Below are 20470 nucleotides of genomic sequence, written 5' to 3'. Positions count from 1 at the left end.
TAAATCTGAAAAGGGACGCCTATTCAGTACTGGGACAAAGAAAACCTCTTCAGTAATACTGAGTGCGTACAGGACAGAGAAGATGGACTTTCACACTCTGCGGTGGAAGCCCCGCACCTCAGTCTTAAGTAGAAGTGGATGAGAGTGGGAGTGAGAGAAGCCTGGGAAATCCAAATCTGCTGTTTGGGCAGAGCTGCAGGAGGTGGTGACGCATTGCTTCAGAAGCTGGTTTGCGATGGGTGTCTTATGCTCAGGAGAGCCTAAGATCCGAGAAGCCGAAGGACTGACCGAAGTCCAAGGAGTGACCGAGTAAGAAGTAGTTGCATGACCAAAGCCCTATTGACAATGCCAAGACCACTTACCTGAAAGCACTACAGAGTGTGCCGAATGAAGGGGAAACTACAAGCCAACCTGACGACCACTGACGAAAGCCTCTTGCAGACCGCAGGTCTGGTGATGCGATCCCTGAGGCAGAACAGTAACTGGAACCCTCGTACTTGTCCAAATAATTACTAAGTGTTGGAAAAGAGTGAAAATCATTATAGCATAGGAACAAGATTGGACTTTGAGTAGAGGGGGAAAAAGTCTCAAGTTTAATGAACAAAGAAATGATGGAATTGCATAAGGGGAACTGAAATGACCATGGTCACAAGAGGAGAGAAAACAGAGGGGGAAACCAACGTGCAAAATAAACTTGAAAAGTTGAAGAACCCAATATCCAAACTAGACAACTTTGATAAAAGTAGTTTCCAAGAACTTGCCTAGTAAAGTGAACTTGCTGAGAAAAAGCCCACAGGAGAAGGGTAGCCTTCTCCTGTGCCTTAGTTGTTTTGATAGTGGCAGAGACATATTAGTTTAGTTTGAGGACAGATCTTCCCTTTTGGCAACTGACAAGTACATTAGTTAGGTTTTGTTAGATGCGGGGGAAACCCCATAGTGTACAGAAAGTCAGTTTTCAATTTTCTTTTAATAAAACATATCTAAACATGGAAGACTAGTCCTTGTCCTCCTTATGATCCACAACAGTTGACAATGTCTTCATAAGTACATGTACGTTTTCCCTACTTTTGGTCTATCCTGAAATTCCGTTCCTTGGGTCTGCTCTTGCAGTTTCTTTTGCTTTCTCCTTCCTGCAGCAGGCGGCCTGTTGGTAAAGTTACCATTCTAGACTAAGCACCATTAGCACATGGAGATCGTTATTGACCTCTCAGCCAATTCGAATGCTCAGCGTGCAGTAAATGATTACTGGCATTGACTGTGTTCTCAGCGCTCTGCATGATGGTTTCCAGGTCTACTTTTGAAGACTATATTTCTGGGGCAGATTTCTTTGTAAACCAGACGCCTCCTCTCGGGATATATATTATTTATTTATTCATTTTTTTTTTTTTGCTGTAACATCTAATTTAACCAAAGTAAAACAGTGAAGATTGCTTTCATTTTCTTAGATAAATGTATCCTTTTACCATGCCTCTTAATTCATGCCAATGCTAAACCCGCTCCGTTATAACCAATTTCACAGTTTAAATGCTTAAATTCCGAAGACAACTTATTTAAATACCACAAAATAAACACATTTAATGTATTAACGCCAAAACATGTATTGCTATTATCGCTAGGTGCCAATAGCCTTGTAGGCTTTGGGAGGGGTCATATCGCTTGGCATAATGACCATCCCCCAATGCATGGCCCTCAGGCATTGACTTGGTGGCAGGTAAGTATCCTGCGATAACGACTGCTCCCTCGGTGTATATAACTGACTTTTGACTCCCCTTTCTTTTTACTCACCCAAGGCAGTATCATTTACTCATCTGCAATTTTTGTTTTCTTCATTCTGTGTCCCTAAGGATGGTCTGTTATCCTTCAAGTTTGGAGGATCCGGACAGCATATCTATCTTCCTCTGGCGCAGAGCCAATTCCCCTAAAGAAAAGTCACTTGCATCACATTCATGTATTGGAGACCGTAACCTGTTTTACATGTGTTTTTTAAAATCGTAATCCGGTTTGTGTGGCTAGCGGCAAGTCTGAGCATGCAGGTCATTTTGTAATCTGGCAGAAATCTGCAGTTGCACTGGCATGTGGTGTTGTATAGTTACAGGGAGCTGGGTTGTGCCTGCCTAGACCAAGCCACACTAGGTGCAGTGCAGAGTGGCCAAGCGTCTGTCAGTGATGGGTGATGTGCTGCATTTGCCAGGACTCAAGGATGTGTGCTTATGAATGCAGCCTTCTGGCGGACAAAGGTGAGCGTCTGGTGAGCCGCGAGCTGACACTTGTCTCTTAGTGCCACCAGGCAGCGGTGCCTTGGAGGGGAGGGGTTGGTCTCAATACACATTTCCTGCATTGATCATTTGGTTATTCCTTTTGTTCATAATTTTAATGATTGCGATTCTACATCCTGCAATCAGAAGGTGTGGAAGCGCAACTGGCATTCGGTGATCGATCTCTTCTTGCTGATCCTATCAATTGACAGTGTACTGCTGTTCTTTGTCTTGATCTTGGTTCGCTTTCCCAGATATTCACCACTGTGACTGATCTAATGGCCTCTCTTAAATGCATTCGAGTGCGTGGTCGGCTCTGAGCCCTCGTTTAATGACTACCTTAAACTTCGACTTAAATGAAGGCTAGCCGAACCAGAATGGCACTCTTCTCATTCCTCTCGCGATAGGGCTGCTTTTTGTGCCATCACCTCTAGCTACCATCTAGCTATTAATCGGGCCAAACATACCTTTTTCAGCTATCAAATTGAGAAGTCTATTAATCAGCACAAAGAACTGTTTATGGTCATCCGCTCACTCTCCTCTAAGGCGGCCCGGCTGACTCCGTCCTCCCTTCTCAAGAGCTTTGTTATTCATTGGCCAATTTCTTTGTTCGCAAAATAGATGACATTTAGGAGCATATTTCACTAGCTCATAACCAAACCACGGAAGCAATGGTCCCTCCCTTGCTACCTGCATTTGTCCAGACTCCTGTGCCTTTGCCTGTCTTGGGATCTCTCGCTGGGACTCCTTTCCTCCCTTCGTGGTCGGTGATCTCATCTTGGCTGGGGAGAGAATGAAATCTGCTTCTACTGATGCCATTACTCTTAAAATAGCGAAAGAGATGTTGCCCCTTATCGTTTCTAATGTTTTGTCTGCTATTAATCACTCCTGTCTACAGGTTTCATCTCCCCCAAGCTTAAATCCACCTTGGTAATTTCTTTGCTCAAGAAACCCTCTCTTGATCCTTTGATTTCTGCAAATTTTTGATGGATATTGCTTCTTTTTTTTTCCATAAAGCTGCTTGAATCATTGGTTGTGCCTTTGCTTGGCCAGTTTTGTGAAGATAAGCTCTTGTTTGATGCCTTTCAGTCAGTGTTTAGACCTGGTCGGGGTACTGAAACTGTCTTGGTTTCTGTGCTGGATGGTCTGACATTGATCTCGGGTCTGGGTGGAGTGGCAGCATTGATTCTGTTGGATCTCTCGGCTGTGTTTGATACTGTTGACCACTCCATCCTGATCAACCGCCTTTCTGTGGTTGGGATTTCTGGCCCAGTCGCTGTCTCTGCAGCCTTTTTTCTATGCTTTATCTGCAGTCCCTCCGGGCTCTGCCCTGTCGGCCACCCTATTCAATATTTGCATCTACCCTGTGGTGGTTCTCATCCACTCCCACGGCTTCAGATGTTAATCTTACGCTGATGATACCCAGATCCTAGTTCAGCTGAACCGCCTCCATCCTGCCCATGCCACTCAGCTGAGGGGGTGTCTGCAGGCTGGGTGGAGCTGGATGAGTGACAACCTGCTTAAATTGAATGGGCTTAAGCCTGAGGTCTTGGTCGTGGGTTCTGCCTCTGTCACACCTCTGTGGACTCCTTCTTTCTGACTCTCTTCCTTTGGTTCTTTCCCTGCCGCTTTGCTCGTTGTAAAGAATCTTGGTGTTAAACCTTCTGCCTCCCTTTCCATGTCTTCTCAAATTGGCTCGGTCTACCAGGCGGGTCGTTTTCAGCTGAGAATACTTAGGAATGTGTTCCAGTTTATCCCCTACCATCTTTGTGCCCCGGTGGTTGCACCGTTAGTTCTTAGTTGTATCGATCACTGAAACTCGCTTTACCTGGCACAACCTGGTACATGCCTTCAAATCCTGCAGAACTCTACTGCCCGGTTGGCCACCAACGCTTCTTGTAGGGATCACATCTCTCCAGTCCTCTGTTCCCTACACTGGCTACCTGTGGTCCAGCGTGTGCACTTGAAGCCCCTCTGTCTTGTGCACAGGGCCTTGCACTGTGTGGGGCTGGAGTACCTCCAGCTGAAGTTTTGGCCCTATGTTCCTGGCCGTCTGCTGCATTGTAGGGATAGGTTTCTCATCTCTGTGCCTAGATTTCGCTTTGTTCGAACTGGTAGTCACTCATTCTCTCGGAGGGCTGCCAAGTTGTGGAATGCATTGCCCATTGCACTTTGGTCTATGGTCGCCCACCTGCAATTCAGCTGTGCTTTAAAAACCTTGCTCTTCTGATTTCCTTGCTCGGCCTTGGTGCAACCTCAGTCTTGTTAGCGTCAGGTTGCCTTGTGGTGTCATTTGCGCTGTACTTCGCTACCAAATGGGTAATATGACCTAACATAAACCTGGTCATGAAAATGTACTGGATGTCCCGAGCCACTAAATTCACCATGTCCATGCATTGTTTAGAGTCCAGTTGGAGATATCGGCCAGGATGTTCGCCTGTCCTTAGTTTCCCTAGCATTGGTCCCTTTATGTATTACTGCTGCTGCGTGCACGGTGTCTGGCAGAGGATTTTGTGCCCGGTGTTAACAATGTGCCAGAGCGTTGCTCAAACAAGACCTAATTGTTTTTATTGCAGGATTTATTAGCCTGGGAAGCCACCTGTTTGACGCCACCTTTTATTTATCTGTAGACAAAGCACAGGTGCAGCAGCCGCAGTGTCTCTTGGCTAGTTCGTTAGTCTTGTACAAGCTTTGTTGGTTCATGATGTTCCTGCTGAGGAGACTGCAATGTGCAGAAGGCGGTTGCCTGTACGGCCTTAGGAGCCCCTCTACAACCCCGTACAATAAGCTGTTCCCTAAGAAACACATTCGGTGTGGGGTGCTCTGCACTGCACCTTGCTCACTGTGACCGTCTAAGTTATCTAATGAGCCAAGGCCCCTCTCCATACCCCATTGTGCTCATTCATTGTGCAAACTCTATGCTCAGGGTAGTTTCAAAATTCAAAAAAAAAATGCATATCTGAAGCCTCCCTCCAGATTTTGGTCGCCTTCATGATCATCTTGAGCTGTGCAAGATACTGAAACCCTCTTTTCCCCATTTCTTTTGGTTCCTTGATCATAAGAGCCCCTCCTATGTACTTGCAGCATTTTAACAAATGAATGCCTGCCCCGTCTTTAAAGAGCTGAACTGTGCCTATTGCCATTCCTAGATCAGTGAACCAAACTTTGTAGAAATTGTGATGGTTGGTTTTTTGTGACTTAGAAAATAGCCCTTTTGTTTTATGCTTGACGGCATGGTATGAGACCATACTTCAAACTATGAAAAATCTGTCCACTCAAAACTAAGACAACTGCAATGGTGGAAACACCACAACCAGTCCTTTTGAGTAGCCACCATTGCCGAAACAGCCACCAAGTTGGGAATCAAATTTACGTTATTTAACTCTATTTATTTGTTTTGTCTTCATGAACACTGGCCTGTGCAATGCCATTTTCATTTACCCTAAAAATGTGACCAAGAAAGGTTTGTATCCATGTACATTTTAATGGATTGGGGGATAGGCTTGGGAGTCAACTGGTTTAGACAATGATGGTGAGTCTTTCATCAGTGTTGCTCTTTTGACCTTGACACCGGGCCTTTTAGGTGGCTGGTATAAAATGGGCAGGGGAGCATAGTCCATTGGTGGGTGATGTCAGGGGCAGGTTTTGCTTACCCTCCTACAGAACCTCCTCTACCTGGCGGTACTCCTAGAAACCTAAAAATACAAACAAATCCTCTGACATGTATACAGCAATGCAATGCAATACTAGACCAGGCACAAGTCTGTTTCAGAGCCATGAGTGGGAAAGAAACTGCACTACTATACATCTGGGATGACCGAAAAACAATTGCTTCCTTCAACACCACCTCCGCACTAATACTATTAGACCTATTGGCAGCCTTTGACACAGTCCACCACGAAACTCATCAAGAGACTCTGTGAAATAGAAATACGCAAAACATCTCTACTATGATTAAAATCCTTTCTGACAGAAAGAACAGAAACAATGTCTCTAAACCCCTTCAACTAAGCACCATGGATAACAACCTGTGGTGTTCCACAAGCACATCACACTCGCCACTACTCCAACATCTACATGACCCCACTCATCAATCTCATCAGACGTGGACTCGCCTCCAGCTATGCAGAGGACGCACAGCTCTACAAAATCATCACTAGTGGAAGAAGAGACCTAACCCTTAACAACTGTCTCATAGAAATAAATGAATGGATGAGCACCAACAACCTTAACTCAACCTGGACAAAACGGACATCAAGATCACGCCCAACAGCCAGTCACACCAACACCACATTCTATGGCCTATCAAAATGGAAAATCAACTGGAACCTTCCGTAGTAAACCTCAGAAATAAACCTCAGAATATTAATGAGAAATAACTTGAACCACAAGTCAATGCACTAGTAAAGAAATGCGTCTCACCTGTGCACAATCAAGCGAATCATACCTCTGTTCACCTTCTCGCGCAAATTCACCGTCATCTCCCTTGTCATGTTAAGGATAGATCAGAGCAACCACATATATCTTGGAATGCTGGACTACCTCGTCAAAAAAACTAAAGAGAATGCAGCAGCAAGATTACTCGCTCACCGAGAGAATACATCACTCCAGCACTGGGCAGCCTACACTGGCTACCAGACGAAAAATGATTTTCTTTAAAATTCTCTTGACAACCCACAGAGCAATCCGTAGCCAAGGAGTGGAATTTACACAGGAATACATCTCCCTTTACAATCCTAACTGAACATGGAGGTCCAGCAATGATATTTGCCTTGAACCAAAGCTCTATTCAACATTTGGTGGGTCAGCATTCTCCTGTATTTTGACACAACTTTGAAACACACTCTCCAAGGAAATACAAACGGAAGAACACCTAAAATTCAGTTATTAAGTAAAAACATTGCTCTTTTTTGACCCGCTGAGCTCAACTGGAAATAAGATTGAAGAGAAACGGCCAACCACAACACGAGGAGTTTCCCAAAAGCCAATGAACCGAAACTGGGCTGCTGCAATGAAATGAAGCATACACTAATGCGAACCACCACACAAGGGCAGCAGTCGAAGTGGGCGGGAGCGGTTGGGAGTATGTTTTTTTTTGTTTTTTTTTTTAAATTTTTTTTTTTTTAATTAGGTTTTATGTTCCGATACTTTTTATTTTAAAAAGAAACGGTTCCACAAATGTTTTGTTTTTAAAGTGTAGGAAGCAGCTGAAACGTGCACTGAAGTGAACATTGCCTTAAACAGCAGACACATTGTTTTGGCGGTTTTATATTGTGCGTGGAAGGGGCACGATCCTGGGCTTTATGCAAAGTCATGGTTTGGGGAGGGGCAGGCCAGCAGGGGACATAGTTCCACTACTTCTTTTCATAAACTTTGACAACCGCACAAGGGCCTGAATCCAGCCAAACGAACATAAGCCTCGCAAGGACCACTCCTCACTAACACTACTGAACGCTTTCCACTATCAACCACCCAGCAAAACGCACATGCCTCTACCACAACAGAAACTTGATACCACCAAAAGCTGCAGTCTGCAGCACCCAATGCAACCCAACATACTACAGAAAATTAAACACCAGTCGTGCAAACCACCCCGTCAACACTTGCACTCCAAAACCGCCACCAAACCCAATGCACAGTGACCGTTTTTTCTGAACTGAAGCTACCAACAGCACAGCACAGCAAAGCTGTCTTGCATTCTGCATCCCAATAACTAACCATCCCGAGCCGTCCTTCCTTTTCATATCTGCTACAGCACCTGGCGTCCATGAAAATGGCTGCGGTGTGTGTGTGTGTGTGGTGTAAATGACAATAACATAACTTCTCCACATCTTCGTGCCAACATGCACATCCACGCATTATTTGACATTCTCACTTAACAGGGCACACATCCAATCTCTTTACAAACCCGTTGAGTGGGACGTTCCTTGACCACCTTCGAAGATCTAACTGAATTAGCAAAAGCAATGGCTATTCAAGGCTTCCAACAACTGATCAACTCTCATCGGAACATTATAGCCTTTGCAACCTCTGGTGATTTTGGTACACTTTACTATTTCAATTGAATACATGTTTACGGGCCCATATTATCCAGCCTCAGCAAGGGTGTTAAGCACATAGTCGGAACAGTGCAAAGTCAGTCATCCTGTCTTTAGGAAATAGTAAATGTATATCTTGCTAATGTGCTGAGCGTGAGGATCACCTCTCCCTCCAACCAACCTTTTCTGGGGCTCATCTGCATGTATCATCTCGCTCAATGCTTGGCTCGAAGTGTACAGGACTGCCTTTGCAGAGGGTTGGAAGCATGGCCAGGCCCTCCTCATCCCTTAAATCCTTTGATTGTCACAAATCCCTGCCACCCTTGCGTTGCAGCCTCACCTCGGAATGACCAGACGCCCACATAGCGTTATCTGTATTTTCCCCTCCCAGCATCCCACTTCATCATTCCAGGGGGCTCACTCTCTTGCTTACTTTTCCAAACATTCACTCTCTCGCTGTGTGAGACTTTCACGCATCTGCCACCATGCCAACCGGCGACCCGGGCATTCTAGCCATGATGTTGCCCCACCATGAGAATACAGAAACTACAAAGCCTGATGACCAGGTGACCACTGCATGACTACGTATTTTTATTAAATGACCGGGCTCACAAACCTAAAGATACTAGACCTTTCACAAAGTCCCTTCCATCTCTCCACCATGCCCCCAACCAGACCCCCGTGAACAGGGAAAATAAAGTGACATGGCTGGAGCACATTTTCATTGGTATCTTTTTCTGCTGACGGTTCTAAAGTATATTGTTCGTTTCAGACCGCTAACAACCTTGTTGAAATGTAATACTTTGGGAACCTTCCAATTTACTGTCAGGAATAGTGCTGTTTTTCCATCTCCAGTCTCTCTCTTCCAACCTCAATCATTTATGGGAGGATAGCTCGGGGGCAACGCGCTCGTCTTGGAAGCAAGAAGACGTGAAGCAACACAGGATGGATCCCCGGGTCGTGCTGAGAAACCTCTGGGTATTAAGCGTGTTATAAATAACCCGTTACAATTACATTACAATGTGTGTACTGCAGTGAAACCAACGGCCTCCAGCCCTTCTAAACCCAGACCAAAGCGTAAGACCCAAACTCGGAACTCCGAACCAACCTCTTGTGGATTTGGCGGGGCATGCTTGTATTGTTGCAAGGAGAAACCTGGAGACAAGACTGTGATGCCCAGCATCCACCTAGGCCCTTGACCTGCCCAAAGGGTGGGACTCTTATAAAACCTCATCTTAGACCCAGTACAATCCTCCAGCTAGACATGGAGTCGAGACAAGCTGCACTCCCTGAACTCTACCTGCCATATTCACCAGCAATGGAAATACTCTGTAGGTCTTGGCTATGGCTAGTGGGCATACCGGGCAGCCATACCTAGGCTGTTGTGACATTTATTTGTGAATCCATATGAAATGGAAGGCGCCCACATATTCAGCCCTATGACACTTCCAGCACTCAGCAGTGGCCATGGATCAGCCGGCGCGTCAGTTTCCATTGGAAGCCGAGGCATGAGTGTGCCATTCTGTGATGTATTGTTAGCCGCTTCCCTGTGCACTAGGCAATTGCTCCCACTTAGTCCTTTTACCCTTTCAACTTCACCGGACTGCCTGGGAGAAGACTGGTGTAACCCGAATAGGGTCACTGTTCGTCTTCACCAGCATTCAATTCTTTGAGGATCTCTTGGGTTGTTGGCACGGGCCTGGAGGGTCCCTGTGTGTTGTGTTTTTTAAAAACATTGTTTTTTTTTAAAGGTTTTATTGCATACACATAAAGGGTGAAGTTGCATAAATGAGCAGGAAGTCCATTTCTAGACCACCTGGTCCATGAGGGAGAGGTAAAGGCTAGGAGTGGAAAGAGCTGTCCAGTGCTGGGGCTAGACAGAGAACAGGCTACTTCTATTTAATATGATTTCAGTGGGTGCTGGGAAACCTTTGTGACACGTTTCTTTGGGCCCTTTACATAGCGATTGGTTATAATAGGCACCCATGAAAAAAATGTCTAACATAAACCGTAAACTTGCAACCTGCCATTCTTGCTTCAGCCCCAATCCTTTCCCCTCCCCTATAATTACCCCATCCTGCTGCTTGATAGTTGGTCATTCTATGCCAAGGAGCTCCCTCTAAACATATGAAGGAGCTCCCTCTAAACATATGAAGGAGCTCCCTCTAAACATATGAAGGAGCTCCCTCTAAACATATGAAGGAGCTCCCTCTAAACGTATGAAGGAGCTCCTTCTAAACATATGGATGTTCTGATTCGAGCTGTCACTTTATCGACATCTGTGAGAAATGGAGGCTTTCACTTGCTCACACCGAGCTTGGTTGGCGGGCTAGAAGGTCTATATCTGAGTGTTTACTCTCATGCCAGTGTTTTCTCTATTGCAAGCCCCTCCATCTGTCCAGGAAAAGGGCTTGGTACAGACTGACTGCTTGTGAGACTGCATCTCATAGGCCACTCCTCCTTGCCAGCCTCCGGTCTACTGATGAGGCTGTGTATAGCCAAAGGATCGGGATACATTTGAATGCTGGGGGTGGCAATCCGCATTAGGTATCCCATTGGCGGAGTCAATCTACCAACTCTACATCCAAAACCATGGCGTAAAGACCATTTCCAGTCCCTTCCTTTGCTGATAGCTCAGATCTTACAGCTTTTTCATCTGGCTCTAGCGCATCCACAATATGTGACTGTGTGCCGTCTACAAGCTCCAACAGGTTTCCTCTTGCAGGCCCTTACAGTTCCGCGTAATGACTGCCATGTTGAAGATCCTGGTCACCACCTTCCACTGCAGCTCCCTCCTGCTCGGGCTAAAGTCTCATCTAATGAGTCCATTCTAATGCAGAATTCCAACATTCCATTGGAAACTCTGCACCCAGCATCTTCTCAAGTATGGAAAGGGTCTGTCTGTCTCTGGTAGCTTTTTTTTTTTTTTTTTTCCTTTCGATGTTTTAAATAAATTGAAGCGCTACTATTTACTCATAAAACCATTGTATAGGTTAGTTATAAGCTCTATGGGGCCAGAGGGAGGGCGCTGGTGGGGGTGGAGTCATTTCCTGGTTCATTTTTGTGAAAATGTGGTAAGAATGTAGGGTCTGGTTTGAAGGCATTAAGCCGGAGAGTTTATGAAGAGGCGATTCTTTTTGCTATATGTCATATTACTTTGCCCACCTACTCCCAAAAGTGGCGATAAGAAGAGGAGGACCTGAGATGTGCATTTATCCAATATTTTATAATCTGCAATATTCTAAATCCGGATTACCTATCGTGGGGGCTGCTGGTGGGAGTGCAGTCTCCATCTGCCCTTGCTAGAGTATGCCAGTCACTGGGCATTGAGTGCTTATTGTATGATACCAGAGAGCAGTATCTTAGCGGGACCAGTATTCAAAGCAGTGTTTTTCTGTGTTGTCCCGATTCCAAGACAAATGCCTTGCCTCCGAGTTATCCTCTGGGGCAATGCAGTGCCCAGAAAGGCTAGCAAATAGCCTTCTTCCTAAACTGTGTGGCCCATAATAGTTCTCTTCCATTGCTACCCAAGCGTTTCCACTTCCGTGGCATGTAGTACGGAGTCGCCATGAAATCTAGTCCTGATTCTGGGAGAGACCGCCTCGCTCTTTAAGGAAAGTTAGCATGTATCCGTTTTTCGTGCCCCGGCTGAGCACCATATATATCGTGACATGGACCAATTCAGAACTTTACTGTCCTTGCGTGAGTCCGGAATGGTCCAGCATTTTCTCCCAAGACAATGGTCATTTTCTCCATACACATCTCGTGTGTCCGCTGCAATTCTGATTCATAGTTATGTTAGTTTCAACCACATGTGGTGGAATATATGCCTCACGTAAGGGCGTGCGTCATTTGATGACGAGCCTGCATCTCAATGTTTCGGTTTTGTCTATAGCATTATACGTGATGGAGGGCCATACACGCTAATGATTTCCTCTTTCTGGAAGGGTTTTTATACTCTGAGAAGAGCACCATCCGCGAATACCAACACCTTTGTATCTCTCTGTATTGTTTCTGCGAGAGGTGCCATGGTAATCGTAAGCATGAGGGCGGTTTGGGGGGAGAACCTCCTGTTTATTTATACCCCTCCCACCCTCAAAGCGAAACCCCCTCCCAACAGCACCTCATTCCACCTGCCTCGAGATGATTGCTCCCTGCACAGTCCTTTGTTTGTGTCTGAAGGTGGCTGGCAAGCACATTTTGTGAAGGGTTTCTGCTACGAATGGCCATTCCAATCTATTAAAGGCTTTCTTCATGTCTAGAGTCAGGCCAGATGTGTCCAAAGCGGATTCAAAGACTGAATCACCAGAAGTCTTGTGTATTGTCCCAAAACATCCTCCCATAAAATCAGCCCGATCACAATGGATTAGTGATGCAACGTTACGACTTAAACAGTTGGCTATTTGGTCTACATTTCATAATCCTGGTTTAGGAGAGATATTGGCATCTAGAAGGTGATGTTATCCATGAAAGTACTGTAATTATCCCCTGGTACCGCCTCTTGGGTATTAGGTGTCCGCCTAAGTCCAAAAGAAATGAAGGCACTGTAGCAAAAGAGGTTATGGTGGTGTTCAAAGTTTCTTATAGTGTTTGGGCAGATACTCACTGCGGCCTTAGGCTTTCCCTGGGGGTCAGCCCCATGAGAATCGCTTCCAGATGCTCTGTAAAGGGTTTGTACAGTTCCTCTCTGCATGCCTTATCTACCATTATTAGGAAGGACTTTATGGCTATAATTTCTTCTTGGGTAATGACATCGTTGTAGAAGTACATGCAGTATCTCGCAAAGAGTCCCTACAACTTGCTGGCCAGTTGCATGTTGAAACCCCTTAATGCTTGTGCTGATATTAAGGAGGATGACGTTTTTCTAGTTTTTCATATACAGGATTTAATTAGTCATTTAAGTAGGTCAGCCGACCCGTGTTTCGACTCATCAGGGTCTTTCTCAAGGCTGAATCAATACAGATGTTAATTGAGGTACATTTTAAAGTGTAGACATTTTTGTTTTATAGAGAATTTACATATATGATTAAGAATAAAATCCAATAATGATTTCATGCTTATACAAAAGGTGTGGGCAACACCTCTCCCTTCTGTGAACTTGCTGCTAATCCAAATACATCAAAACCCAAAACAAACCATATCGCTAAAGACTCAGTGCTGCGCATGTTGATTCAGCCTCTAGTGCCCACTTTCGCCTAGTCTGTTAAATGTTGGCCGCCTTGGTTACCATTTTCTAATTTTGGGCACTAAAAGTTTCCCCACTTTGTTGCCCAGCTCATATATTTAATGTATAAACCTGAGGTCCTTCTATAAACAATTTTTACTGCTCATCTTTGTATGTCTGTCAGGAATCTGCTGTCACTGTTTTGCCCATTATGAAAGATCCTGGTGTTCGCCTGGGGAGGCTCCTTGTGGAAGTGCTCGGGCACTTTGCGAGGCAGGTAACCACTGAGGTTTTACTGGCCGAGTGGCGTCTTTAAGGTCTGATGATTAAAGCAGTTCCCCCTATGACCACTATTGTGTGCTTGTCCTAAGCTGTTTTACAGACGGCAGGTAGAAGCGCATTGCTCTTTTGTATCGTAATGTTGTGCTGATTTGAAAATTGTCTAAAGTCTAGTTGAGATGGCATCCGACACCCGCAGACTTTGCTTCCCCAAACCGGCATCTGCCTTTTGCTTGGTATTATTCCTTCTTTCTGAGCTTCCCATGCCTTAGGACCAGGCAGACATCAACCCAGTGCAGGGTTTGTAAGGTTTAATAAGGAGCACCGTGGCGGCCATGTTGTTGAGGCCATACTCCTCCCTTGTTTTTATTGCCTCACGCCGAGATTCTACTCTGGCTCATGCAATAATGCGTCCATTCCATCATGTTCCTCCCCCTTTCTCTAATCTAATGAAGTAATCGGGACTTGGATAAGGTTCCAAAAGCTTTAGCAAACTGTTCCTTCAAGTGATGCCAGAGTGTCCACGAAAAAGACATGAGCCTCAAATCTCAAAAGCAGGCTGGTTTCTCTCACCATTGTAATTGTCTGTACACGTTCTTGCATGAGGGATGCTAATTGCGGTCACATCATTTTGAGCTTGTTTATTGTAATCCTCTGCACGAAGCACTGCCACATGCGTTCTACCACTGGCTTTAGGTTTCACAGAATCCCGCTGCCTGCTTCCCCATAGATCTCAGAAAAAGATACCCCATTTTATAGTCCTGAAGTTTCACTGGCTTTCCATAAATGCTGCCTCTCCACGTTGTCACGAGTACTTTGGGTTCAACAGACCCTTTCACCAAAATGAATGCTTCCCTGCCAGGGACATCATTTCACCAAAATGACAGGGGCAGCGGAAGTGACCTCACATGACCCTTAACGTCATAGGATGTATAGGCCCATATTACCAAATTACTGTGAATACAACCAGACGTCCAAGGCCAAACGATAATGTCTTAATATGTAGCACTTATGCTTAATTGCGCCATATAGAACAAATATCTGTTCTATATGTCCTGTTTTTGGTACTAATTTACCAACCTCGGCAGGATGAAAGGGACACACACACACCCTCCTCCCCCCCCTGCCCCCATGACGCCCCGGTTCCCTGTCCCCAAGCAAAGGAAGCAACAAAGTGTGTGCCAGACAATTCACTGAAGGGAGGACCAGCATCTAGGTGCGTGGAATATGAAAATGGTAACCTCGTTATCCAGGAACTGCTGACCTGGATCTGTACTCCATTAGTATGCTTTCCCTAGACCCTGTGGAAGTCGAAAATGACTAATGTAGCCCCTTGTCCTTCTTTTGTCACTATAGCTCCAACCAGCCTGTACGGCAAAGGAGTGATTGCTAAGTCGTACAATGGTTCGTAATTTACCAGATTTGTTTTTCATGGGAAGTTAATTGTTATTGCACTCTTCAACAAGGAAAGCCTCTCCCAGATGAGCTCCCACTCGTCTTCCAGTAAACCTACTGTGCTGATCCTTTTGCTGTAGCCAAGGGTATATAGGTGATATTAGATGCCAGAATCCCACTGTTGTCATTTGCCCTGAAACAAATTCTAAGGTTTTGGGAGAGCAACAGCAGGCCACGCCCACAAGACTGGATTCAGGACCAGCACCGGGGGAATCCTTGCATTACAGGTCAACCAAGAATGAGTGGTCTTGGTTGGCCTTCAATGGAACTCTGTGTGAACTAGTGGCCTTAAACCCACTGTTGCAATACTGGACTCCTAACCCAGCTACTGCTGAATGCACTGGTGCAATTAACAGATGTCTTCGCCCTTTTGCACCCTTCCCATTTTTCTCCTCCTGACTACCCTTGTTTTTTGTCCCTCTGTATCACCTCTTACCCACTCCCCTCAACAACCGTTCATAATACTGCTGTCCAGATGGATCTCTGGCTGGATTAACATGTTATGCTGTTGCTTCCACAAAGACTGTGCTTGATCTCTGAGTAGACTTTCTCGGACGATTTGTATAGCTATTTAAATTGTCAATTTAAAAAAACAAAACCATGGGGAGGGGGTGCTGCTGCGCATCAAGATGGCCGCCTAGAAGAAGAGCTCCTCTCCGGCACTAAATCCTGTTTTAAAATAACCTGCATCTGAACCCCCCTCCCCCCCACCCCCCTTGAACCACAAAAACTGCGGAGCGAGCGACAGTGGGCATACTGCTACCCCCGACTGAAGGAGCGGGCGAAAACGGACGTTGTGTGCCCAGATACAGCTAGGGCTGCAGGTGAGGAGCTCCGGGCTGCCCAGCAGACCCATAAGATCCTACGCGAGAGCCGTGGCTCTCGGCCGGGTGTGGGCCTTCCTGGGGACGGAGTCAGACCAGCAGGCGGCGTGGACCGTGGACGGGGGGGGACCCCATCGACCCCGGGCTGGCGCGGGGTGACGCTGGACAGAGGGAGCCAAGACTACGCTGAATTTCACCCATAGGAGCAGCGCTGCGGCCTCCTCTCACAGTCCTCCGGCAGGCCACACGCGTGTGCTCTGGCTCACCTCCTGCGTCCCCTGCGCTCGCCGGAGCCTCTGTGACTGCACCAGTCCGCCAACATACAAAGGAGGGCCTCCCTGGGCAACGGATGTCCACGAGGCCGGAGCATTCTTGGTCTCATCCCAGTCCACCGGGCCGACTGCAGGCTGGGACACCAAAATTTAAAAAAAAGAAAAACACGTGCGTGATCTTCTCCTCAGTAGCACGTCGAGACAGAAATTAAAATAACCCCTCCTGTATGGAAATACGGGAGAGTAAAGTCAGATAACTGGGCCAGAGGAGACAATAAGGACCCAATATACTGTGGAGGAAAGTGGCTGGGCACTGCATGCACAACGACCCCCTGCCTGTGGAGACTCAGACCACTTGAGCACAGGGCGCCCTCACGTCTCACCCCGAGGCAACGGGGAGATTACCACCCAACTGGCCCTGTATGTGTAATAAAACTACCAGACACAACCATATAAAGCAGGGATCCGGTGTCCTCGGACCCAACCACAACACCATCTGCACAGCGCTCCCAAAGAAGCGGGGAAACCTTCTATCCGCAAAGCCCACCGGCATCAGATGTGAGAAACTATAACTTTACCCTTGCGGCACCCACACCTGGAAGGCAAATATCCTTTGCAACCCAGAACGACCCTAACAGTGTGAGGATACATGGGAGGATACAGTCCACTCTGGGGAGTGGTGGCAAGCCACGCCAACCAAACCTGTAACTCCTGTTGAGACCAAACAAAGGAGTCAACACTGGACAAAAAAACTGTTCTCGTAGGTAAAGCCAGGCGGGTCACCTTGCCCCGAGTGGGCAGCTGAGGAGGGTCTGATACCAACCACTGTAGAATAAAGCGACAGGAAAGAGATATGAACCACAATCCTGATACAGTCGGCCTCAATCACTCTGTAGTCCAGTCAGCACCAGCGAAGCCCCATATCTCGCTGCAGACAAACCCGACCACACATCTTTTTCCACCATCCCCCCCACCGAGCCGAACGAAACAAAGACTCCAGTGATGCCTGGAAAGAACGTAGTCAAAAGCAGGAAAACTGGACCAATGGACTCCTTCACAAACCTCCTCCGAAATCCTGGTTCCACCATCAGAAGCCTCATCCTCTACTGCAGATGATTCGAAATTCGACCAGCTCCTTACCACGGTGCAAAATGGATTCCTGGCGATCAACGTCAAATTAGATGACATCGTCTCAACAATAGGCTCCCTCAAGGCTCGAGTGGACAAAGAAAGTGCTAGAATCACAGACGCTGAGAATAGTGCAAACGAGGACTCCACGCACCAAAACACGCATGACATTGCACTCCTGAAAGGGGAAATGAATAAGCTCTGAGATAAGTGTGAGGACCTGGAGTCGAGATCGAGAGGAAATAACATACGTATTGTTGGCCTTTCAGAATCCTTTTGTAAAGGTCCCATGGAGTCTCAAATCGAAATCCTCTTGAAGTCCCTCCTTGGCGAAGAATCATTCTCCCCACAATTTTTGGTCGAACGAGCGCACCGTACCCTTGCTCCTCCAGCCAAGCCAGGGGCCCCTCCCCGCACGGTCATTGTCAAACTGCTGAATTATAGAGACAGGGACTCTGTCCTGAAACTGGCAAGGGTAAAGGGACCCCTAAAATACGAAAACGACATCTACATATATCCCGATTTCTACACGGGAGTCCAAACTCGAAGACGATCCTACAAGGCCAACAAGCATCAGCTGTGAATGAGACGAGTCCCGTACACCCTGCTGTTCCCCGCAAAACTGCACATACAGCACGGCGGCCGGGCCCACTTCTTCGAATCTCCCACAGCAGCACTGGCATACGTGGAGGCCTCAATCCCTCTTCCTCCCGGAGAGCACGAACTTGATCAAAATGGCCTGCAGCGACCAGCATAGCCCTCAAATTGTCCTATAAGCGACCACAGCTCCACCCTACTCCTCTGTTCATACTCCTGTATCTGAAGTGGTAGAAAGGGCGTTCCGCAGTTTATCGGACAGGAAAGCGGTATTGCAGCACTCTTCCCTTCCTCGGGTGAAACCACAAGTTTGTAAGAAGGGATCATCATCAAGTTGGGTCCGATGATGTGGGTGGGGGTGGGTATAGACAACCTGGGACTGTTTTGTTGTTCAAGAACATTGTTGCTCCTATAGAAAGCCCCAGTTGGGTGTCAGGAGAAGAGGTTAATTGGTTTGTTTGAGGTAAAAAATGCAATCACTGAATCATGCGCTGATCCCCTCAAAGAACATTCCTCCTCCCTCAGACTCGAATGGTACCCATCACAATGGCGCAAAAAGCAAAACCACCTGCTGGGTTAAAACTCAAAATGCTTACCTAGAATATCAGTGGACTAAATAACAGGGCGAAGGCCAGCAAAGTAGGGGCATATATCAATAGACACTGCTCACACATAGCCATGTTCCAAGAAACCCATGCCCTACGAGATACCAACAAAAATTTATTACGGCAATGGGGCAATACTAGACATTATACTGAATATGTCCTTACGCTAATACACTCCTCGCTAGGGTTCTCCACTGAAAAAAGCAAAATAGACCCACTGTGCAGATGCATCATGGTATGGGGTGCGGTGCGGTGGCAGGTCAGAAACTGGTTCTGGTCAACACCTACAGTCCGAACGTAGATGACCCCGAATTCTATGTCCATCTCCTTGATGAAATTGGTCCTACCCTAGACACATGGGTACTGTGGGGTGGGACTTCAATACCATCCTTGACGTCTCATTAGACAGATCCTCAAGTAAGCAAAGGAACCTCACTAGAGCAGCCAACATTATACATCAGGCCCTAGAGGAATTGAGCTTAACTGACACATGGAGAGGAATACATCCAACTGATAGAGAATACACGTTCTACTCTTCAGCACGTTCTACTCTTCAGTGCATGACACGGAATCCAGAATAGATTATTGGTTCATCTCCTCCCCTCTAATTAATGCAGTGGAACACTGCGAAATCCTTCCCTGTACACTCTCGGATCACTCCGTGGTCACAATTGAGGTATCGTTACACAGCATAAAACGTCCAACTCGGCGATGGAGAATATATTAAAAGACCCGAACATTGTGGAATCACTACATGTAGATATGGAGGAATTCTTCCAATTGAACAAAGGATCAGTAAGCAACTGGTCCACTATATGGGAAACATTCAAGGTCTGGGTGAGGGGCAACTTAATTTCCAGAACCACTGGACTCCTCAAAGCCATCAGAACAGAATTAGATAAAACAGAAGCACACCTGAAGACACTCGAGACCAACTACACGGCAAGCGTACATTGGCTGATATTAATTCCTATCTCCAAAGCTTCAACGATTTAGCAACTAAAGAACAGCAGTACATGGACACGCCAATCGGAGCCCGCAGATACGGAGAGGGCAATAGAGTGGAACACCATCTAGCTCTCCTACTACAGAATGTACACAACCACTCCCCAATCACAAGCATCTTGACAAACGAGGGAATAGCAATACATGGGGAATAAGACATTAATGCTAAATTCTTTATTACTATAATAACTTATATGCCAACCACGATACACGCACGCAGGAAGACCTAAAGCAATACTTGAGCACGAATGACCCCCCCAGACTCTCATTAGAAGATAGTGCGGTCCTTGAACAGCAGATCACTAGTGAAGAGATCGCCTAAGCGATCAAATCACTAGGAGTGGGCAAAACCCCAGGACCCAGATGGCCTGAGTTCTGAACTCTATAAAACATACGCCACAATACTTGCCCCGATACTAACCCTAGTATGGGAGGAAGCCATGAGCTCTGGCTCACTCCCTGACACAATGACGGATGCAGTCATGACGGTACTTCTGAAACCCGGACGCCCTGCACATGAGCGCTCCTCGTAGCGCCCACTATCCCTGATTAACACAGATGCTAAAATATACGCAAAAGACTGCTGCCCAAAATGACCACCCTAATACATCCTGATCAGTGCGGCTTCATCACAACGAGGTCCACAGCTTTAAACTTGCATAGACTATTTAGCATCATGGCACAGATCAAACCGGGAGCCCAAGCGGTGGCTGTATCATTAGACGCTGAGAAAGCGTTTGAGTCAGTTTCATGGACATACATGTTTCAGGTCCTTAACAAATTCGGATTTGGCCCATACTTTAAGCAATGTGTTAGATTCCTCTACACCGCACCCAAAGCCAAGTTCC

The 20470-nt window shown here is 46.4% G+C and overlaps 1 protein-coding gene across 1 annotated transcript in view; it reads left to right on the top strand.

The window, feature by feature from the left end:
* INSRR (insulin receptor related receptor) overlaps positions 1–20470 on the top strand; it is a 672290-nt gene that overhangs the window by 29859 nt on the left and 621961 nt on the right. The gene's annotated exons all lie outside the window — the stretch shown is intronic.

This window comes from Ambystoma mexicanum, chromosome 1p (genome assembly GCF_040938575.1).
Source record: "Ambystoma mexicanum isolate Mex_15411 chromosome 1p, UKY_AmexF1_1, whole genome shotgun sequence".
In the NCBI taxonomy this organism is placed as follows: Eukaryota; Metazoa; Chordata; class Amphibia; order Caudata; family Ambystomatidae; genus Ambystoma; species Ambystoma mexicanum.
Note: the sequence above shows the minus strand (reverse complement) of the source record. Positions and strands in the feature narration are given on the sequence as shown.